This window comes from Dasypus novemcinctus, chromosome 24 (genome assembly GCF_030445035.2).
Source record: "Dasypus novemcinctus isolate mDasNov1 chromosome 24, mDasNov1.1.hap2, whole genome shotgun sequence".
Lineage (NCBI taxonomy): Eukaryota > Metazoa > Chordata > Mammalia > Cingulata > Dasypodidae > Dasypus > Dasypus novemcinctus.
Genome location: NC_080696.1, coordinates 39,559,919 through 39,583,766, shown reverse-complemented (window position 1 = coordinate 39,583,766; position 23,848 = coordinate 39,559,919). Strand labels below are relative to the sequence as shown.

At 55.3% G+C, this 23,848-nt stretch overlaps 1 protein-coding gene and 1 pseudogene across 3 annotated transcripts in view; one reads left to right on the top strand and one right to left on the bottom strand.

The window, feature by feature from the left end:
- DLGAP4 (DLG associated protein 4) overlaps window positions 1-23,848 on the bottom strand; it is a 190,430-nt gene that overhangs the window by 140,121 nt on the left and 26,461 nt on the right. The gene's annotated exons all lie outside the window — the stretch shown is intronic.
- Window positions 9,438-23,848, top strand: part of LOC101429404 (small ribosomal subunit protein eS7-like) — a 59,531-nt pseudogene continuing 45,120 nt past the window's right edge.

Genomic DNA, 23,848 nt, shown 5'->3' with positions numbered 1-23,848 from the left:
TTGGAATTGAAAAATGGTTTTGAAAAACGGCACTTGCCAAGTGCTCCCAGGCACTGGGGGTTCCACACCCCTGCTCATCTCATTTACCCCTCAAGCCAGACCAGCAGGTGGCATGGGCTCACGTTTCGGATGAGGCGATGGAGGCCCAGAGAGGGACCTGCCTGAGTCACACAGCCTCCCCCAGAGTTCTCCCAGCCCTAGAGGCTATGGTCGCAAGGCGCCGGCTGGGCCGGGCAAGGCGCCGGGCACACGAGCGCTGACCCCCTGTTCTCCAGCTGAGCTCGGCAGGCTCTGAGGTCCTCGCAGCCTGGGTTCAGAAGCTACTCACTTCCCACCTCCCAGGGTAGCCGCCCCCGGCTGGCCAGATCCCCAGCACCCTTCACTGCACACGGTCTGCACGGAGCCTCCTGCCTGGTCCCCTCGGCAGTGACCAGTTGGCTGTGACCTTGGACCCGCCCAACTTGGCGGTGCCGTCCTGGGTCTTCGATCCGAGGTGCCGCGATTGCTCCCCCTCCTCTGCCAGCTCACCCGCTCGCCCCGAGACGTTCCTCTCACCCAGTGCCACCCCCCAAGCAGGGGCAAGCCTCCAGGACGTCACCACTGTGTGCGCTTATCGACCAAGACCCTCTGCAGCTCGAGGCTCGGCCCCGGCTGCCTACCAGACCTTCTCTCCACAGGTTCCCAGGTCCCCAGCGAACCACATCATCTTTCCCCCTCAAACTCAGTCCTCCCTGGTAATGTCATATCCATCCAAGTGCCCCAAGCTAGAAAATTGGGTGTCACCCTGGACCCCTCCCTGTCCCCTTACCTCCCCAAGTTCTGCTGAGGCTGCCTCTGAAATGTTGCTCAAACTCTTGCTTCTCTCCACATTCACCAACCTGTGCTCAGTTCAGGCCCTGTGCCCTCCCAGGCTGCCATGGATCCAGCCTGGTCCTTTCCATCCACCCACCCACCCATCCATCCATCCATCCATCCATCCACCCATCCACCCACCCAGCTGGCCATTCTCTTCCCTGCAGTATGAGGGATCTCTCAAAAGAGAGCACACGCTGCTTCAAACCCTTCCATGACTGTGGAGCCCCTGCCAGGTCGCGCCTTGCCCGCCCCTCTGCCTTCCGGCTGTGCTGCAGCCAAGCCGAATGTCCTTCAGTACAGCAGACGTGCCACATTCTCTTTTCCCCAGGCCTACCCAGAGGCTCTCCCCTCTGCCTTGAGTCCTCTTCTCCATCTCCTTCAGGTCCACCTCCTTCCTCGCAGGTTTTATTGGTGTCCGCCCACATCCCCTGGACACAAGCCAATGACCGCCTACTGCAAACTCAACTCTGTCCAAGAGCTTTCTCTGGCCACAGAAGAGTGCGAGGCCACACTCACGGGGGATGGGCCACAAGCACCAGGGAGTAACACCCTTGGGAGCTGCCCTCAACAGCCAGTAAGGCATAACATGAATTGTGCAGGCACTGGGGGGCACTGTCAAATAGAACTTTCTGCACTGATGGAAATGCTTCCATCTGTGCTGTCCAGTAGGGTAGCCAAATGTGGCTAGTGCACACTCAAATGTGACTAGTGCAACTAAAGAACTGAATTTTTCATTTTCTTTAATTTGAACTGATGTAGCCACATGTGGGTAGAGGCTACATTATGGGACAGCACGGGATTAGATGGCTTTTATCATTTCAAACCTGACACTGCATTTCCAGTATGCTCACACTTTACATGAGCCGCAGCTCACAAAACATCTTGTTCTTTTATTAGGAAAATTTCTACCACATACCACTGGTTCCTGCTTTTGTGAACGGAGGCTACCCAGCACCCTTCAGTTAAATGTTTCTTCACAACTCAAGGTCATTCAAGAGGGAGTTGCCAAACGCCTGCTCTGGACCAGGCTGGTGCCGAGGTGGAGGACATGAGGTCGACATGCTGGTCCTGGGGCAGGCAGACCTGTCATGTACCAGGACCCAAGACACAGCAGGAGCAAGGTTTGAACGGTCGGAGGGATCCAGGAAGGCTTCACAGAGGAGGGGACATGGGCTCCGTGTCATGCACTTTACAGTTTGCAAGTCACTTCCATACTGTCTCATTTGTACCTCATTACAGCCCTGGGAGGGAGCCTGGGCCTCAAGTTCTTCCAAGCACTGGATTCACATCAACATGCACTTGCTGAGAGAGTGCTGAGCATGGGCTGCAGCTCTAAGCCCTGGGATGAGGATGGCAAGACTCACAGAGTGGGCAAGGGGCAGAGCTGGTGCCGGACTCCCAGTCCAGTGCTCGCCTGGGTCTTCCAGGGCTGCTTCTTGGGAAGGTTCATGCAGCTGTTGCCCAAATTTGATTTTCGCCAATGGCTTAGAAATCAGATGAGCTAAATCCTCCAGAGGGCCAGTCTTGTAAATCTCTAAACTTTCTGCAGCTCCGACGGGACCCAGGGTCCCCTCACAAGCCATCTGGCCTCCTCTCCACCTGACGACTTTGAGAGGCCACTGGAGAGCTTTGCTTTAATGACATTTCCCCTAATCCCTCCATTTCTACTTGGCGCTGGCAGGGCCCGCTGCAGCGCCTGCTCTCGCCTGTCCTACTTTCCTTCCTGAGTTGTTCTCCAAGCCACTGGTTTGCTCCTTTCGTCCTTCTCGCGAGGTGTTTCTCTGCCCCGCCCGGAGGCCTGGGCTTCAGGCTTCCCACCCTGCCTTGTGAAGGCCGAGCCCAGCCAGGCCACCACCACCTCCTCCCTCGTTCAAAGCCTCAGCCAGCCTTGAGCCCCTCCATTGCTCCTGCGGCTTTGAGGTGGAAGGCACGGAACACCGCGAGCCCCCGCATCGGGCGAGGCCCCAAGCTGGGCCAAGCTGAGGGCGAGGAGACGCGGGTCAGGGCCCCAGGGCGCCCAACCGGATGGGGGTCGCGGCTGTGTTCACGACATGGAAGCGCAGGGGCCTACAGGAGCCCCCGAGGGCTGATGGGAGCCATGACCCAGCAGGGGCATTAGGGACACATCAAAAAAGAGGCAAGGCATCCGCTGGGGCTTGAAGGATATGTAGGAGTCCACCAGGAGGGGAAGGGCATTGGAGGCAGAGGAGCAGCTAGTACGAAAGCCTGAAGAGGGACAGAGCAGGCCATGCTTGGGAAGCTGCAGGACATTCGGCTCAAGTGAGAAGCTGGTGTGTGAGCCCTAGGGAAGAAGGGGAGAAGGGGGAGACAGGGCTGGAAATTCAGGTGGGTGCTGCCGTGCCAGCCCAGGGGCGTGGCCTTTCTCCTGGGAGCAGCCTAGAGGTGGGCGGTGTCATCCAGGTGAGGGCTGTGGCAGTCTTATCTAGGGCAGGGGCGCGGCTGGGGAAGAGCAGGCAGATTCTGGAGCTACCTGCACAGTGAGGCTCACCTGGACTTGGGGGACTGATTCGACGTGGGGGATGAGGCGGAGGGCGACTCCCGGAGTTCTGTCCTCAGTGACTGGTGCAGATGTGTCGAATACTAAGGTTTTGTTGTTAATAGTGGTCAGCACTTCTTCCTAAAGTGGCAACTATTTTAGGCTTGCAGGCCGTAAGGTCGCCATACACAGTACATAAAGGGGTGGGTGTGGCTACGTGGCAACAGAACTGGTTTTTTTTTTAAGCAACAACAATCTGAAGCTAGGATTAGCAATAAAGTGACCTGATTGGCCCATATAATTGAAAAGGCCCAGAACCCTGGTGGGCCGCAGGCATAGTTCAGTGTTCCAACTCTGGCTGCTGTCTCCTCAGCCCTGTCCTTCTCCATGCGTCAGCTCCATCCTGAGGCTGGCTCCCCTCACGGGCTTAAAATGGTTGCAGATGCTCTGAACACACCACACCATCAGAGGCATGAGAAAGGACTGTTGTTTCCAGCCCAAGTCCTAAACTGATTGGACTGGCTTATTTCACATGCCCCTCTGGGAACCAGTCATTGCACCTGTGGGCTGGGGCACACGCTCTTTCCTTATGTGGGGTGATGGAGTCAGTTTCCCTGGAAACTCCCCAGTGAAAATCAGGGTCTGGAGGGAGGGTGAGGAAAAGGGAATACAAGGAAAATGAAAACAAATGTCCCCACAAAGACTTGTATGTGAATGTTCACAGCAGCATTACTCATAATTGTCAAAAAGCAGAAAGAATCCAAATGCCTACCAACCAACAAAGCAATAAAATGTAGTACGTCCAACATTGGAATATCATTCAGCACTGAAAAGGAACGTAATACTGATACATGCAATGGCAGAACCTCCTCAACATTACGCTGAGAGGAAGAAGCTAGACACACATTTATATGTGATTTCTAGAAAAGGTAAAACAGTAGAGGCAAAAAACAGCTCAGTGGTTGCCTGGGACCTGGGGTGGGAGTGGAGACTGACTGCAAACCGGGAGGTCACAGAAATGTTCTAAAACTGGGTTGTGGTGATGGTTGCACCGCTGTGTGCATTTATGAAAACTCACCAATGGGTCCCCACCCAGTTCAAAATGGCAGAGTGAGAAGCTCTGAACAATCAGCGAGAACTGGCAGAAGTGTCTCTCTCAGAGCTCCAGGAAACAGTTAAAGGGCTGCAGTAACTGGGTGAGCACCAAATCAAGAGACTATAAAAAAGTGGTGGGATCTCACGGCGCCTGGCTGACCCCTCCCACTCTTCACCGGCTCAGGGTGGAACTGGCCTGTGCTCCCAATGCAGGTCCCAAGTCTGGGTTTCGGAGAGAGCAGAGTATCATCGTGCACATGCTAGGAGCATGGATGTCTTCCCCAATCTTGTCTGGTGGAGGCCAGAGGGACTTGCTGTCCCAGAACTTGCCAGGTATGTAGAAGGCGGCTCAGTGAGCTCTGCTACAGAACGCTGTGGGGAGAGCAGTCAGGTTGTGCTGCCTGGGGCAAGGGACTGCTGGCTGTAGGACACAGAGTGCAGTGCCCAGGACCACGAGGAAACTTTCCTAAGGAAGGGAGGGCATTCATCTCCAGGTAAACCAGCAAAGTCCCAGAAAGGATCATAAAGTCTCCTCTGCTTTGGCCTGGAGCTGTTCTCTAAACTCATTGTATGGATAAGCCCTGAAGGAGAGCACTGGCACAGGTCAATCTTCAAAGATGTTTTCTTTTATTTCTTTTTCTTCTTTTTTCTTTTTTAAGCTCTTGGCTATCAAGGAAAGCTCTGTCATAACACCAGCTGGATATAAGCTTAAGTAATAGACATCTCAGAGTCTAAATTCCAGCAATAACATATTAAAATATCAAAATGCCCAGGTTTCAACAAAAGATTACAAAAACATACAAAGACACAGGAAGCAATGGCCAAGGCAAAGAAGAGGATTAAAGGATCAGAAACCATCAATGAGGAGAGTCAAACCTAGGACAGACCAGACAAAGACCTAAAAAATGGTCTAAAATGTGCTCAAAGAGCTAAAGGAAAACATGGACATAGAACTAAAGGAAAATGGCGGATTATCAATAGAGGGATGGAAATTATAAAAAGGAACCAAATGGAGCTAATGACCACAGTAACAGCAGACTGGAGCTGGCAAAAGGAAGAATGAGAGAATTGGAAGATAAAACAATTAAAATCACTTAGTCTGAGAAGCAGAAAGAGGAAAGAGTGAAGAAAAGTGAACAGGACCCAAGGAACCTGTGGGACACTGTGAAGCTCCCAATATACAATTGTGGGAGTCCTAGAAAGAGAAAAAAGAGGCAAAGGGACAGAAATAGTATTCAAAGAAATAGGGAAACGGACTTGGCCCAGTGGATAGGGTGTCCGTCTACCACATGGGAGGTCCGCGGTTCAAACCCCGGGCTTCCTTGACCCATGTGGAGCTGGCTGATGCGCACAAGGAGTGCCTTGTCACGCAGGGGTGTCCCCCACGTAGGGGAGCCCCACGCACAGGGAGTGCGCCCCGTAAGGAGAGCAGTGCGAAAGAAAGTGCAGCCTGCCCAGGAATGGTGCCGCACACACTTCCCGTGCCGCTGACAACAACAGAAGCGGACAAAGAAACAAGACGCAGCAAATCGACACAGAGAACAGACAACCAGGGGAGGAGGGGGGAATTAAATAAATAAATCTCTAAAAAAAAAAAGAAACAAAGAAATAATGGTTGAAAACTTATCAAATTTAACTAAAGAAATTAATATACACATGCAAGAAGCTCACTGAACTCCAAACAGGATAAATCCAACTAGACCCACACCAGGGAATATTATTGCCAAATGCCAAAGATAAAAAGAGAATTCTAAAAGCCAAAAGAGATGCAGCATGTCACATACAAGGGAACCTCAATATAACTAAATGCCGATTTCTCACTAGAAACCATGGAAGCAAGAAGGCAGTGGGATGACATACCTAAAGTACTGAAAGCAAATAATTGCCAACCAAGAATTCTATATCTGGCAAAGCTGTCTTTCAAAATAAGGGAGATTAAGGCATTCCCAGATAAACAAAATGTGAGGGAGTCATCATCACTAGACCAAGCAACAAGAGATTCTAAAGGGAGTTTCTGCAGGTTGGCAGGAAAGGACATGAGACGACAGATTGACGCTTATGAAGAAAGAAGGATCTATGGTGAGGGTAACAATGTGGGCAAATATAAATGCCAGTACTATTGTATTTTTTATTTTTAACTCCTCTCTTTGCTTCCTACAGAATCTAAAGAGCAATGAACAAAATGTAATGATAAATCAGTGGTTTGGGACTCATAACGTATAAACATGCAATCAGTGACAAGAACTACATAAAGATGCAGGGACAGAGGGGTATAGGAAAATAGTTTGTGTATATTATTGAAGTTAAGTTGATATCCAAGCAAAGAGCAGTGTTAGAGGTTTAGGATGTTAAATTTAGTCCCCATTGTAACTACAAAAAAATATCAGAGACAGAAATTAGAGTACAGGTTTTTAGGGGTGGAGGGATGGGGAGCAGGGGAGATGGGGAATTAGCACATAATGGGTGCAGGATTTCTGTTTGGGGGTGGGTGGGAAGGTTTTAGGATTGAAGGTGGTAAGGGTACTGTGACACTGTGAAGATGAGAAATCCACTGAAAGGTATGCTTGCGAGTGGATGAGATGGGAAAGTTTTTATTGTGTATATGTTCTCACAATAATAATAATGAGCACCTAAAGAGACAATGGCAAATAAATGGAATACATGATCCTGAATGGGATCTAGCAAGGGAGGAGAAAAGGTTCAAAAGAACAGTATTGGGACATATGAAAAAGTTGGAATATGAACTGTGAGCTTTATCCCAGTGTTAAATTGATTGATCTTGAGGACTGCACCTAAGGCAGCTGCGTAAGTGAATATCCGGGTTCTTAGGAAGTGTACATGGCAGTATTAAGGGTTCAAGGAGCACGAAGAATACAGCCTGTTCTCATTTTTAAGAAAACGGATTAACAGATAGATAGGTGGGTAGAAAGAATGATATGGCAAATGTAGGAAAAAGTCAAAATTAGAGGATCTGGTATCTGGGGCCAGGGTGGGGTGCATATATTGGAGTTTTCCGTATGGGGTTTATATTATTTTTGTAACTGTCCTGTAAGTTTGAAAGTATTTCAAAATATTAATAAATAGCTAAAAAACAAACAAAAACTCATTAAACTGAATACTCAATATAGTGAATTCTACGGTATGCAACGTATTCCTCAAAAAGGCTGTTTTAAAAGGCTTGCGGGGTAGGGTAGTGTATGCTGGGGTGCAGCCACCAGGGTCCCCTAGAGAGGACAAAGGTGCCCGTCGTTAGTCCGAGGGCAGAGTGGCGGGCACAGGGGGGCAGCAGCTGGGGAGGTCGCTTTGGATGCACTGGGCAGGAGGGGATTCTGGGACAGGAGACGGGGCACACGAGGCTGGAGCTACGGGGAAGGGGGGGCTGGAAGATGCTCAGGGGGACACGGAAGCAGTGGAAGCCCCTGCAAAGGTGTGCTCTGAGGAGAGATGGCAGCCAGGACAGAGCCCCGAGAAACCAATATTTAGGGGACCCGTGGAGAAAGGGAAGCTGACAAAAGGCGAGATGGAGCGGCCAGAGGGGCACAGGGGACATCAGAGGAGCAGCACACCATGGAGGCCGCATGGCAAAACCAGGACTGAGGTTGGCCATCAGTGACCAGGAGGTCCCAGTGGCCCTGGTGAAGGCCGTGACGGGGCGGGGGAGGGGGAGGGCTGGCCCGATCCCCCCTGTGGGGGGGAGGAATAAATGGAGCCAGTGAGCATCATCAACGCCCCTGAGCCGCTTAGCTGGGGAGAGGACAGTGGGGAAGCCAGGGGCAGATGCGAAACAAAAGCCAGAGGCTGTGGGTTAGGGACTCAGAACTGCGGCCGGGAGGAGAACTACCTTCTGCGCTCTGGGCCTCTCCACCCCACAGTGGACAGCCAAGATGCCCAGCAGCCCAGGGCATGAGTCTGGCATGCGAGGAGGGCTTCCTGCCAATCCAGTTCTACACACAGCATCCAGCTTGCTCCTCCCCACCACCCTGGCAGCTGGCTAGCGTTACGCCCACCTAGCTGACGCAGAGATGTTGAGTAGCTCCCCTCAGGTCGCACAGTGTGTGAGTGGCAGGAGTGGGTTGGGCACCCAGGTCACCTGCCTCAAGAACTGGCTTGCTTTCCCCCGCTGCCCCTTAACAATGGTGAAAACAAAAGAGGAGAGCCGGGGTGGGGGCGGGAATGGCGGTAGGGAGGACAGAGTTCTGAATGGCAAAGTGGCAGGCACTGGTTCGAGCCCCAGCTCTGCCCCAGCTCCTGGGACCACAGGCAAGTCTCTCCCACGGGAGGCCTCCTCTTCCTCAGCTGGACAATGAACTTGAAGACACCTTGTGGTTGCCACATGCTGAGGGCTATGGCCAGGTGCTTACAGAAAACACTTCTGCCCTCCATGATGGGCACAAACCATGTTCCCGGAAAGGTCAGCAGCCAAAGCCACTGGCCCGGGGAGGATGGCAGAAGGGGCAAAGACAGCTCCCCTCCCCCTTCCTGGCCTCTGGGGGCAGCAGAGGCCTCACAGCCCAAGGGGAAGGGGTCTGGGACAAAGGTAATGAGTGACTGCGGCATCCTCCAGCCTCTGCAAGGGAACACAGGGCCAGTCTGCCATCTGCTGCTGGGAAGCACTTAGTAATTGCTTACTGTGTGCAGAGGCCTGTGCTGATGCTTGTGGGAAAAAGGGATGTCGCTATCTGCCCCCTTGTGCCCTGCTGACCCAGTACGATGGGCAAGTCCCTTGATGGCCATTGTGCATCTGAGTCTCCCAGCAGAAATGACAGGTAAGTACCATTTTGACAGGCCCATTTTACAGACAAAGTAGTAAAGTAGACATTTTTATTAAGCACCTGCAAATCCAGATGTCTGAGAAAGCTGAGTCTCAGAAGGGGTGAGCGGGGTAAAAGAAGACGGTGCTGGGGATGGGGAGGGAGTGGGTGCCAGGGAAGATAGACAGGGCAGCAGGAGGCCCCCAGCAGCACTCACTCACTACCTCATTTGGAGCACCATGTCCACGACCCCAGCCAGGACCAAGATCAACCTGAGCAGGGAGGACAAGCCAGGCTTGGCACACGAGGCCTTCAGCCTCTTCACAGATCGCGTTCCTGGTCCCACAGCGCCAACTTCCGGGGACACATCTGGGGAAATCGAGCAGGTGCCCAGGGCCCACAGGCTGGCATGTGGCAACTGTGCAATGCTGGGTGCTCACTTGCATGAGAGCTTGTGGGCATGGGGGCTGGCACATGCACCGTGGCACCCAGTGGGGCTGCTCCTGTAGGGGCAGAAAAGTGGATCTAGGTTAGGGGAGGATGTTGTTAGGGGGAAGGCAGCCTGTCTCCTGGGGATGCTGATCTCCCAGAAATACAACGGAGAATTTAGCGTCCCAAAAAATAGTATTATGTGTTGATGTGATGACCACATGCTTTATCATCCAAATAGGGACACTTTTGAGACTGAAAGGGAAGCTGTTAAAAATTCCTTTAGAACTGTCCTGAGCAAACCATGACTTTTGGGCACATTTTTTATTGAACACCTACTGTGTGCTAGGACAAATGGTGGATTCCTTTCATCCTTGCAATGACCCATGAAAAAGTACCACAGCTACCCTGGCCTCCTCACTGTTCCTCTAACATGCCTCAGGGCCTTTGCACTTGCTGTTCCCTAGGCTTGGAGCCCCATATCCAGTAGTGGTTTGCCCCTTACTTCCTTTGGATCTCTGTTCAAACGTCCCTTCCCCAGATCATCCCGTCTAAAATGGTACATTCTCATCACTTTCTATCTCTTTAACTTGATTTATTTTTCATTACAGTATTTTTCACTACTTGACATTATTTTTTGTTTAGTGTCTGTTTCCTCTTTTAGAAAGCACCATGAGAGCAAAGACTTTTTCTGTTTTGTTCACGGCTGACCCAGCACCCAAAACGGTGACCATGCATTTGATAGATGAATGAATGAAGAGTATGATCGCCAATCAGATAAAGAAAGGGAGTACGGAAGACATTGCTAATCATCTCCCAATCTCTTTTCACTCCTTCTTCTCAGTAATTGGACTCCTGAGTTTTAGCTAGGTACATAGCCATCAGAATAAAGTCTACATTTCCAAGCTTCCTCTACAGCTAGGTGTGGCCATGTGACCAAATTCTTAGTAGAAGAATGTAAATAGAAGTCTTATGTGCAACTTCTGAGAAAACGAAGGTGCATGTCCTTTTCTCCTTCTTGCTGGCTGGTATGTGCATAGGGTGGCTGGAGCTGAAGCAGTCATAATGAATAATGAGGTGAAGCCACATTATAAATAAGACAGAGTAACAAGACAGAAGGAAGTCTGGTTTCCTAATGATCATGGAGCCTTCGGTCCAGTCCTGAACCACCTACCTGGACTCTTAATGTGGGAGAGAAATACATTTCCATCCGGTTTAAGTCACTTTTATTTTGGATTTTCTGTAACTCAGATTCAGGGTCCCAGATTTTCCATGGCACTGCCAGGATTCAAACCATGATCATCAGACTTGTGAGGTCAGGGACTATTGGGACTATGTCTATCTTATTCTCCACAGCATAGGACCTGGCCCATAGGAGGTCCTCAACAAATAGTAGTTGAATGAGTGAGTGAATGAATAACTGGATGAATAAACAAACAGATGGCTACTGGATTCTTTTGGCTTGGCATATTGAGATCTGGCCCATCTGGGTTTGGCCACTTCTGTACATACCTGAGGATGTATCAGTCCTCTCTCTGAGTACCAACAGCTTTGGTTCTTACCCACTAATATCACCTGACTCATAGACACAGAGGATCTGGCATCTCTGGGCTAAGCCTTGGTTGGGAGCTGGGGGGACAGTCCAAGATGGACCAGACTCTATCCTGCCCTTTAGGACCCATCCCCAGGAATTCTGCACATCCTGCACCAATGCATCTCTTTTACCAGACAGCACATTCCAAGGGCAGGTACAGCACCAGCACGGGAAAGGCTTATAGGAGGGAAAGACTGGACATTACCAGGACCACACACTGTGGGGTGAGAAAAGGGGCATGTTCTCCCCAACTTCCCTGCTGTGCCTCCTGAGTTCCACTCAAGTCTCTGCCTTGGGCTAAAGTACTGAAAGCCCCTGTTACAAGACAACCCCCAACCTCCATGACCCCTACCTCTACCATCACCAACTCATTTTTGGTCACTGAGACTTCAGCTTGGGTTCATTTCACTGGGAAAAAGTTTATGAGGTCAGGGTATGATTGAGTTTCAAGAGAACTGTAGGTGGGAAGTGCTGGGGCTGGATGGGGAGCTGGGGGTGTGACCGGATCCTGGAATCCTTTAGCGATGGGGAAAACAGGGGCTTGTACAAGACAGAACCTTCGAGTCCCTTGGCAATCCAGATAAGCCCCACCGCCTTCTCTGAATAGATCATCTACTAGCTCATCCCACACCATACACTAGGCACAACCTGTTTTGCCTCCTCCATCACTTTGTCCGTGCCGTTCCCCAGTCCTCAATACCATCTGCCCGTCTCAGCTGGGCAAAATCCTCCCCGCTCTTCAAGGCCTGGAACACCATCGCCTCCATGAAGCCTTCCCTGGTACCTCTTCCCTGGGGCTTACGCCTCCCTCCCCTGGGCCCCAGCACCTGGCTCAGGCTTCCAGCACCCAGCCCAGCTGGGCCTGAGCCCTGCTGAGGGTGAAAAGGGCTGTTTCCTCAGCACCATCAGCTCCACGGCTGCAGGACAGTGCATTCCCGGACCCCTCACGGCAGCCACGACAGTCTCTGACCAATGACCAGCCTGGGGCACTGGGTAACAACACAGTCCCTGGACGCTGCCCAGAGATTTGGATCCTGGAGATCTGGGCGGGGCCAGGAATCTACCCCAAGTCCCTCTAAGGGAGTCCAATGCATGCTGATAAGTAAATGACAAGAACCGCTAAAGTGTAAATGTGCGCTGAAATGAGAAAAATGCAACAGAATCAAGGCACATTTGTCCCGACGTCCTGAAGCAAAGCCCTTATGGTGGGGCGGGGGGGCGGGGGTGGATTCTGCTTATTCATCCAACAAATACTGACTGAGCACCCACTAACCGGCAATGCTAGCAACCACAGCTGACACTGGTTGTGCACTTGCCACGTACAGGGCTTGCTACTTGTACAATCTGAGTAAAGCTCAACAACTCTATGAGGCAGCTGCTGTCATTCTCCCATTTCTCAGAAAAAGAAACTGAGGCTCAGAGAGGCGAGGTGAGCTGCCCAAGGTCCCATAGCCATTAAGTGTCAGAGCTGGGATTTGAACCTAGGCTAGCTGGCCCCAGAGTTCATGCTTTATAACCACTGTGGTGTCCAGGCCCTGGGATATGGCCATGAACAAACAGCTCTGGCTCCAGTTTCTCCACCAGTGGGGAAGAGACACCAAATACACAAACACATACTTTCAAATTACAATGCGCGTGGGGAAGGCAAAGAAGCAACTCCTCCAGGAGATGCCTGCAGGAGGCACCGACTCTGGGTGGCAGGCAAGGCAAGACCTCTTTGAGAAAGTCCCCTTAGCCTCAGTTTTCTCATCTATGTGACAGTGCAATGGGGGCAGCTACCCCTGGGAAACTTTCAGCTGGGACATCCCAGGAGTCCAGTCTTCCTTCTCCAGGCCTCGGTTTCCTCGTTTACGCAATAAGCTAGCGTGAGAGCAAAGCCAGTGGGGACCCCAGGTCCCTTCAAACTCAGCCCCTGGGTGTCTCAGGGCCAAGTCAGCCCAGGGTTCCCGGAGCTGGGTCTCTGGCAGTGCGTCCCCCACCCGCTGCCACGATGACTAAGTCAAGGCCTGGGATGGGGTGTGTGATGCTGGGACCGGAAGTGGAGCCCTGGCTACGCCCCTCCCTGCATTAGCACCTCTGCGTCCAACAGCCCAGTGCCAGGAGAAGGCGCAGACTCTTAGCTTCACTAGTTCACCCACAGCCCTGGTACGTCCCCATGGCAAGGATGAAGTGCAGGAGCCCACCCACTCAAAAGGACCTGACATCCGGGGCCCTAGGCACAGCCGGGGCCCAGTTCCCGCCGCGCAGCCGCGCAGCCTCGGCCAGGAGGCCACCCGGCGCTGTCCGCAGTGCTGAAACGCCCCGGCCCGGCTCCCAGGAACAGGACCTCCTTGGCAAACACTTCAAAGCGCCTGCTCTGCGCCTTCCTGGGGACAGCGGTTTGAGAATTCAGGAAGGAAGAGTACCCAGCCTTGCCTTGGGGACAGGCAGGGAGCCATGCACAACACCTCCAGGCCTGGGTTCAGACAAGTGTGATCTCAAGCCAACCCTTCCCCTCTCTATGCCTCAATTTCCTCTGCTGTAAAATGGGAACAAAAACTCTTCTGACCTCATGGGCCTGTGGTGAGGAGTGAATGCAGATAGAGAACGTGGCACATAGAGGGGTCCCATGTATGCCGGCTATTGTTAAATTGTGGACTTGTTCCTATTTCAGATGGCTAACTTTGAATGTTTTCCTGCTCTGCCAAGAGCTTTTCCTGCTTGTACTCACAGCATTCCTATAAAGTAAGCCCTAAAATGAGTATTAGAATACAGAAAAACATTCTGAGGCTCAGAGAGGTGAAGTTAGTGGCCCAAGATCACACAGCTTGTGAAGCAGGGAGCTGGAACTCAAGCAGTGAACCTTTGAAATCTCCAAGTCTGTCCTACCCCACGCCACTGTCCAGAGGAGGTGAAATGAGGACCACAGAGGGACCTGACTTACCACAAGTGACCCAGAAAAACCAGAGTCCCACCTCCCAACCCAGACCTCCTCCCACTGGGCCAAGCCAGATTCCCCCCCGCCGCCTCCCCGGCAAGAGGAAAAGGGCACCCCATGCCTGTGGTGGCTGGAAGCGCAAGCAGGCAGGTTTCCTCTCCCATGCTCCCTCTGCCCTGCAGGAGTGTCCTCTGTAGAAGGCAGAGGCATGAAGTGGCCCAGAGACAATGTGTGTCAGCTGCAGCCGTAGGCCAGCGGCCACTCAGTGCCCGCCAGTGCCCTTGCCAGCAGGCAGCTGAGTACCAGGGAGAGGGCGGGGCCAGAGCAGCACTCCTGGGGCCCCTCCAGCTCTGGCCTGGTTTCCCAGCAAGGAGCAGCCCAGCCTTGCACCCAGAACATTCCCACCCCAAATTTCCTGCCAAGTGGAGCACACGCATGCACACACAGATAAGGTTCAAATCCACCCAGAGGAGATCCTGGCAACCTTGAAAATCCTTCTTTCCCTAGGAAGTGCAGCCTTGACCTCTGATGGGGGACAGGGGGCAGGTGGGGAGAACCTAGAGACCTGGCTTCCCATCCCAGTTCTGCCTCTTCCTAGCTGGGTGGCCTTGGGCAATTCATGAAGCTGCTCTGATGTGGTTTCACCTCCTAAATGGAATTCCTGGGCCCCAGTCATGAAGGGGATCATGGATGGGAAGAGGGTTTGAGACCTTAGAAGTACCACATCAGAGGTGTGAACAAGACTCCCAGGGACAAATCTCACCTGCCAGGGCTGGGTCCTTCTTGGACACCCTGGGTCCCACCACAGCTATCTCTTGCCACCATGTCCACAGCAGCCGCCTTCCCAGGCCCCATTTCCCTGCATGCCCCTCCCCAACTCACTGCCACCCAGAGGCTGGAGAGGTCTTGGTAAAATGTAAAGCAGAGCTGCCACACATCTCCAGAGGCTGCTCCCTTCCCCAGCGTCACCTCCCTCTGCCATCCCCCTCGCTCAGGCCCCTCCAGCCACCCTGCCCTGCGGGAGCCTGAGCTCCCGCCCCTGCTGGTCCCACCACGTGACTCGCTTTCCCCAGTGTTCACAGAACTAGTTCCTTCTCGTCTCTCAGAGCTCAGCACCAATGTCACCTCCTCTGAGAGGCCTTGCCTGGCCATCTAAAGTCTGAAGTACTCCCAGCACTGGGCCCTCACTCTGGATTTTAGAACAAGCCTTCCTGCTGCCAATTAGAGGAAGAAGCTGCTACTGGCAAACGATGCGTACAAGATGTGTGCGCTTTGGGAGTTGCCCTCTTGGGCTGCGAGCAGCAGGGTAACAAGTCCTGACATTGAGGAGCCCCTGTGCTGAGTGGCTCTGGGCGTGTCGCTGGCAGAGCGGCCAGTCCCTGAGCCCCGGCCAGTTGGCCGAGGCTGCCTCCATCCGGGCCCCACCCTGCATGACCTATTTTCCTGAGGCTTCTCGGAGCACAGACAGTTGCTCCCTGAGGGCCCCAGTCCCATAAATCACAGCTGATTCCGCCAAGTAGGGCGGCTGCTGGCGCCCAGGCATTTGAGGTCATTAATCAACATTGGTGGCACCGAGGATGTTGCAGGGCAGCTTTGCCTGGCCGTCAAGGCTGGGAACCTGCCAAGGGCAGGCCTCCAACCCCCAACATTCACCTTGCCCGGACAGGCGCCCGCCAGCCACACTCACCTGCCTCACCTGTCCCTCTGCACCCACTCTGTTCAGCCCACAAATGCTCCCAGGTACTCCCTCTGCAGGTTTCTCCCTTGGCTTTCCAGGTCATCACAGTGGCATGAAGAGATGGCAGCTGTCGCTACACTCTACTTTACAAAGAGGCCCAGTGAGGAGAATGACTTGACCAGAGTCACATAGCAAGTGTATAGAGGCACCTGGCATCCAGGCTAGGGGCACCTGGCTCTAAAACTTCTGCTCTTTGCCCCTCTCACTAAGGAACCCCAGACCAGGGAGGGAGCATGGGTGGCTGACCCCCCATCAGCACCATGCAACCCGAAGGTCTCGGCTGGTTGCTGGCCCTGTGCTCACAGCCCCCTCCCCTGACCTCAGGGGCCCCGGCTCCCGCTCCAGGGGCTCCTGGGAAATTAAACCTCCCATCCCCAACACCCCATCTAACAGCCTACTTCTGTTCTCACTCTTCAATCTGCTCAAAGAAATGAGGAGAAAATCGAAAGGGGTGTCCCTGGGGGAGCCGAGCCCGCATTGCCAGCTGGCGGGAAGGCGGGACACTGTCGTGGTGCCTGCCGGGTGCTGAGGACGATGCTCTGGGCCTCTGCGCCAGCAGCATCGGGAAAGGACTGGAAGACTGAGGCTGGGGTGACAGGCCTGGCTCTTCCCTCAATGTCTGGGTGACTCTGGGAAAAGACTGTCTTCTCATCTGTTCACCCCAACAATACTTATCAAGCACCTACTGTGTGCATGAGTGTGGGGAAGGAGGCGGCGGCAGCGTGGTGCCCCCGATCAAGAGCACAGGCTTGGGCGACAGATCTAGCCCCACCTCCCTGCAGGAACCTCCCCAGCCCGGGCGGCCCCCCTGGCCTCCAGGGAACCGGGCCTCTCCTGGAGGGCTGCAGGGGGATCAAAGGCCTGTGGGGGTCATTGCATCGCTGCATCGGGCCTGGCACAAAGTCTGTTCTTGGAAAGAGCAGGTGCTGGATATCAGCGCTGTGATGAGTGTCACACGCCAAGTGCTTTGCGGGGGAGCTGGGACAGAACAGCAAAGGAGACAGATGTGGACGCTGACTCAGCTTACCTCCCAGGAAGGATGAGAGCCAAACTGGTAAATGTCCTAAGGGCCTGGGGCAGAGAGAACCAGAGGGGCAAACCAGGGATCACAGAAGGCCCCTCTGAAAAGGACACACAGGCTGAGGACCTGGACAGAAAAGGCAGACAGCCTGACAAAGGTCAAAGGTCAAAGGACAAAGGTCCTGAGGCAGGAAGCAGTGTGGTACAGCACCCAAGGGCGGGAAGAGAGCTGTGCAGCCTGGAGCACGCACTCCCATTCCGGACCTCAGTTTCCCTTCTCTATTCATCGGAGAGGACGGAAGTGCCTCCCAGCTCTCCTCAGAATCTGCCGCTGAGGAGGTCCTGTTCACTCCGCAAGGAGCCTTGGGGAGCAGTGGGAGGCACTCAGGGAGACCTGGCCCAACCTGCTCACGGGTGACCTTGGCCATGTCCCCGTCCCCTTCACCCCATGGGGCTGACTCAAAGCTCCGAGTGGCGCCTGACTCACTACTGCGGTGACAGCTAATTATGCCACCCCCGCCACCCGCCAGATCGCAGCACCTGCACCGGGCGAACCCTTCTGGCAATCGACCCCCTCCTGGCTTCAGCCCCCCTGGGGAGCCAGGCCTAGCTGGGAGGACCTCCTGGGTCCCAAATGGGAGCTGGAGAGAGCCTGTCCGGGAAGCAGCTTCCTCCCCTCTTGGCACATTAGCCCGCACTGCCCGCCAGGCCTCGCAGCCGGGGACAGCTGATCCAGCACAGCCACTTCTTTGAGCACAGGGACCAACGTGCCCCAAGGCCAGTGGAGACCCCTGTCCTAGGCTGGGGCCTGTGCTCAGGGGCAGTAGGCGTGGGGCTGGGGGCTGGAGGGCGCCCCTTTGGGCTGCTTTCCTGGGTGCCCCCCCACGTGAGTCACTGAGGAGCTGCTGCCGGTGCCGCTGCTCCCTCCGCGCCTGCCACGTGCGGGGTGAACCCAGAGGCAGGGCCGGGGCAGCACTGGCCCAGCCCTCAGTGTGTGTGGGGAGCCCCAGGGACACCCTCCTTCTGCACCGTCCCCGCGTCCCGGACCGCCGGAATTTCCTGAGAGAGGGCGGGTGTGGAGGGACTGGCAGGCGGCCAGGAGAAGGGAGGAGCTGCCGTTGCAGGCGCGGGGTCCCCCCACCCCATTCCTACTTGGGGCTTCATTCCCAGAAGAAGAGGGTGCTGGGAACTTAGGCCACCCTCTACCACAGAGAGGGGAGATTAGCATATTCATGATGGGCTGTCATGGTCATGAATATGCTAATCGCACCGCTGGCTACTCCAGGTTCCTCTGCCTTCCTGGCTGCCGCACCCTGCTCCCCCACCCTGCCTCAACTGCTCATCCCCGAATCCATACTCTTTCCTAGGTCTGGCAGGGCCCCGGGGGATCTTCCCTCGTCTGCCCTTCCCACCCTAACACCTTTGTTTGGGCTGTGCCCCCTGAGCGAATGCCAGGCCTCGGCTCGGCCTCTCCATAGCAACGCACCCTTCAACACCTGCCGCAAACCCCACAGTGTGGCTCCAGTGGCCGAGACCGGAGTTTGCGTCCCTTGCTCCCCTAGGTCCACATGGGTCCTTTCTAGCCTTCCTCACTCAAGAGTCAGAGTGAGAGCATCAAAACACACACCGAGAATCTCAGGCCAGGGATGTCATTGAAGAATATTTCAAATGCAAGAAATGAGCAAATAAAAAGCTTTGTTCTAAAAAAACCACAATGAAACACACACACCAGATCACATCACCTCCTGCCTAAAACCCTCCATGGCTCCCTACTGCCCTTGGGATAAAGTCTGAAATGCCTCCTGGGGCCAAGTCCCCACCCAACCCTGCCCCCCAGCCTGGCTCTCACTCCTTGGCTCACCAGGGGCCAGTCTCCCAGCCTTTCCCCAGGCCTTCAAACTTGCCCTGCTCCCTCCTGCCTGAGTCCCTTTGTCATGCCATTCCCCCTGCCCAGAGGATAAAAATGGAAAAAGTGATGGCCTGCAGCTCAGTATTCAATAAATGTAGGCTGGGTGGGCAAACCCTCTAAAGGGGAACTGTCCGTGAGGGAGGGGAGCCCTCCAGCCGCAAGCAGGAAGCAGCTCCCAGAAGCAGGAGTCTTGAAAAAGGGCCGCAGTCCTTTCCTTGACAGACATGCCGCTCTGGCCTGATCTGCCGGTTCTGCAAGCCTCTGAGTTTGCAAACCCTGGGAGCAAAGCAGCTGTCAAAGGCAGAGAGAGCAGACCCCTCAGAGGCAACGCTCAGGGAACCCAGGGCTCAGGGAGGAGTTCAGGAGGGCTTCCCAGAGGAGGTGTCCCCGGACATAGATCAGGAAGGACGACCAGGTGGGCAGAGGGGTGGAAGGAGAAACCCCAGATAGGGAGAAGGCAAGTCCAAAGTGAAGAGGGGGCCAAGGCTCCTGTGTATTCTGGGACAAGAAGAGGAAAAGAGGAGGGGAAGAAGGGGAAGAGGAGGGGGAGAGGAACGGGAGATGAGGTAGGAGGGAGAGGAGAGGAAGAGGAGGGGAAGGGAAGGGGAGAAGAGGGGGAGAGGAGGGGACAGGGAGAGGGACAGGGAGGGGAGAGGAGGGGAGAGGAGGGGACAGGGAGGGGAGAGGAGGGGAGAGGAAAGGAAGAAGGCGGCAGCAGCACCATCCACACAAGAGGAGCAGCTCAGGTTTACAGAGCACCAAGTATGCGCTGGGTGCACACGCAGTCTCGTCGGAGCCTCCCTGTCCAGGAGGCACCAGGACACAACCTGCTCCTCAGTGCTCAGGCCGGGCCAGATGCCTCCATCATCTCCTTGCTCTCCGTGACCACGCAGGGGGCAGGAGCGCGGCATTCCCACTGCACAGAGGAGCAAACTGAGGCTCGGGGCCGTGAAGCAACCCGCCCAAGGCCCTACAGCTAGCAAGCGGCAAAGACAAGACTCAAACCCGAGCGGGCGGCCCACGAGCCCGAGAGGGCGCCGGGGGTTACGGGAGGGTTTTGAACGGGAAACTGATGCCACGCGGTCTGTTCTGCAAGAGTCCTCTGGTTGTACCACAGGGAGGGGACTGAGGCCCCACGGGGGCTGCTGCCGTGGTGGTCTCGGCGGCGAGGTCATCCGGCTCGCCCTGGTCTCCAGAGGAAGGGGCCGAAGACCCCTCCTCAGGAGCCCCGGCTCTGGAGGGGGCAGGGTCAGCACTGGGCGAGGCCTCCTCCCACCCCTCCCGGGGGCTCACTCCAGTCTGAAGCTTTAATTAAAAGGCCTTTTCAAACCATTAGCAGCAATAATAATAAAACCCCAAATAGGAACAATAAAACAGTGCGGCGGTAGAATTAAAATGGGCACCTGGCGTTCTGCCACCCCCAGGGGGCAATTTGGGGCGCAGGCGGGAGGCATGATTTTCACCTCCAATAGACATGCCAGTCCCGATGCAGGCTGGGAGGGGCAGGGGGAGGTGGGGGAAGGGACGCTGGGCGGGAATGGGGGACATGGGGCCAGGGCATCCGGGGCCCAGACACCTCTGGGTGGCTTTGGGTAATCCTCTCGAGAAGGGTCCCTTGGCTGCAGGGTCGCCAAGCCCCCAGCACCTGCATCCCACCTGCTGGGCTCAGGCAGCCCTGCCTCCTCTCCCCTCACCAGCTCAGCATGAGGCAGTGGGCCCTGCCCCTGGAAGCCAGTGGGCCCTTCCCTACCCCCCCCAGCCCCGCCCTGGTTCAGTCCTCACTCATCTCCTCAAAAACTGCGCCACACACTGCCCTCCATGCTGCACGCAGGGCATGGGGTGGGGGGCTTTCCAAGCTGCAAGCTGAGCCATGCCACCCATACCAGCTCCCTCAGATCCCACCCAGGGCTCCCCACCTCCTCTGGTACACCCCACCTCGCCCTGGCCCTCTGGTCATGCCCCCTCCCCTTTGTTCTTAGCGAGCCCAGCTCTCTCCACCCCAGTGCCTTTGCACCTTCTGCTTGTTAGACCCTTCGGCCACACTTCCCTGACCCGCTCCCTCTCATCCGACAGAGCTCAGCCTCGAAAACACCCCCCCAAAGCTACTGACACCCCTCAGACAGCCCTGCGGGCCCCCTCCCCATCATTCTTTTCCACATGGCAGCGTTTTCATTCATTTTGCGTCTGTCCGCCGTCCGCCCCTCAGGTGAGAGCACCGCGAGGGTGGGGACCGGGTCAGGCTAGCTCCCAGCTGTGCCCCCATTGCCTAGCGCCAAGCTGGACACACAGTAGTGCTTAATCAATGCTTGCTGAACGGACCAGCAAACACAATCTCCCTGCTGTCCCCAGAGCTCTGCCCTCCCTCCCTGCAGTCCCAGGAGTCGCCACTCCCCAAACACCTGCAAATTTGTGCCTGTGGCGCCACGCCTGCCAGCAGCAGTCAACGCTGTGGGTAGGTGCAGGCATGGTTTCCAGCCCCCCCCCCCCCCCCCGGGTTTTCTGTTCCCACGGCTTTTAAAGGCTGGTCCCGAGAGCCTTCCAGGCTTTGCCTTCACTCCATAATGGCAGGGATTGGGGAAAGCGGCCTCCAAGATTTTGGACTTAGGTATCACCCATCTGGCAAACACCCATTGGCACCTCCTTGGTGCCAGCCCTAAACTGGGTATACAGGGCCCAGGGCCCTGAGGCCTCACCCTCAGGGGACTTATCGCCCAGTGCAGGAGAGCCAAGCAGCAACACTCGTGCTACAAAGTTCCACGTGGTGGGTCACGTGCAAGAGCAGAGCGGTGTGGGGGGTGGGCGTGCAGCCACACAGGCACGCCAGTCCTCACCCCACCACTCACCTGCGCGTGACCTTGGACAAGGAGCCTCACCTCTCTGAGCTTCAGTTTCCTCCTGAACGTGAGGCTAATCCTGCCTTATGGGCCGGCCACGAGGAGCCAAGGCCACGTCCTGTATAAAGAGCAGCGCAGGGCACTTCCGGTAGTGTAAGTGCATTGGTGAGGGTGACGGGAGGGTGATGTCCAAGGGGCTCCGGGAAGGAAGGGCAGGTGTGACTGCCTGAGGAAGTCAGGGAAGGCTTCTGAGAGGAGGTGTACTGGAACTAAGCCTTGAAGATGGAACGGATTTTAAATAACCGCCAACACCTAAATTCAAGATGAATAAGGGGAAAAAAAAAAATAGAACGAACAGGAGTCCCTGAGGCATAAAGGGGCACAGCAGGCAGAGGGGAAGCGCGTGCCAAGATGGAGGGGCTGGGATTGGGGTGAGGAGCTTGGGGAGCAGAGAGCGGACCCCTGGCTGTGGCTGGGAGCTGGGCCAGATGGGAAGGTCCAGCCTGGCACACCCAGGAGGGGCAGCCCTCACCCAGCCTGCAGAGCTGTTTCTGTTTTCAGCTTTTAAAAATTCTTTTTATGAACTTTATATTACAAAAGATACCAAATGTTCACAAAGGTGGGGAGAAGAGTTATATTCATGTGGTGCAATTTGAGCAGGGTGGGTAGGTCACCCTGACGCCGGGGTGACCCTGGCCTGCCCGTGCTCCCTCGCTGAACCCTGCACTCAGTAAGTGACCCCAAAATGGGGCCACATGGCCTCAGAGGCCAGCAACTCTGAAGTTCCTACACTGTCCCAAACCAACCAGCCAGGACAAATGTTCAGTCATCAGAAGAGCCGGAAGAAGCAATTTTCTTTTGCCAACTAGAAAAAAAAAAAGATGAAGTCTTTTTCCAGCCAGACTACATTTCCTGCATCTGAGATGGTGAGAATTCACTCTCGGAAGGAAAGAAAGTCTCCTGTCTGGAGCTTCCTCTTTGAAGCTCCATGAATATCCACGGCACCGGCAGAGAAGGCTCTTTGAGATATTCCCAAGCTTCCTTCACTTGGGGGAACTGGGGTTACTGGCTTTGAGGGGTCCCTGACAAGTGGGAGGGCTTGGGATAGGGGCTGCTGGAGAGAATGGAAACCCGGGCCAGCCCAGCTCTGACCTTGGGCAATTCCATTTCCCTCTGAGCCTCCATTACTCATCTGTAAAATGGAGTCACTGGGGAGGCCAAAAACAGAAGACGATACCAAATGAAATGCCCAGCATGGCACGTGGCACCCAGGGCTGGGGGCACCCACTGGGACATCTGGACAGCAGTGGAAAGAGCTGGGAGTGGCCATCCCTGCAACCTGCACTCGAGTCCCTGCCCTCCTCGCCCTCGCTCTGGTTTTGGAGCCCTTGCACCTGCGGCCTCTCCTTAGTACTGCAGGAAGAACTGTCCCCCTGCCAAGCGTCCTGTGAGGGTGGAAGGAGAGGGGGATGCACAAACCTCCCATCCACACTCACGGACGAAGCACATTTAAGAGCCTCCGTGTCATAAGCACGTCCAAGCTTGGCCCCCTCGCTGCAGCCGAGGCCAGGGGGGGCGGGAGGTGGTTGGGGCAAGGTGGCGGGCAAGGCTGCAGGCTGCTGGGAGAGGCGCGTTGGGGCTCACACCATTTCTTGGTGAGAACAAAAAAACAAGGAGATAGGTCGGGGAAGACTCCAGGGCTGCCCGGAGGACGCCGCACCCTTGGCCTCGCCCAGCCCCCCCACCCACCGCTCCTTCCCGGCCTCCTCCTCACCAGGCTGGGAGGCTGCCTGGAGGCTGCCCGATGACGCAGCCGGGCCCCAGCCTCGCCAGGCGCCCCCCACCCTCCTCCCGCCCACCAGCCCATTTCCAGATGAAAGCCCTCATGAATTGCAAATCCGATCAGGTCACCTGCCAGCTCCCAGCTCTCCAGCGACTCGGCTTGACTCAGGAACGCGCCCAAGTCCTGCCCACGGCTCCGGCCCCCACCCCTCATTGCTAGGCTCTCCCCTCCTACTACTCGCCCCCCCCACTCCCGCTCTTGGCCAACCACGCTGAGCAGGCCAGGCGCGGTGCCTCGGGAGGGCCTTGCACGTGCTGTTCCCCCAGCCCCTTTACAACCGTCAGGCCCCAGCCCCCGTCACCTCCCCACAGAGGCCCTCCCGGATCACCCTGCTGGGCTCCCCCGCCCCGTTGTTCTCCCTCACGT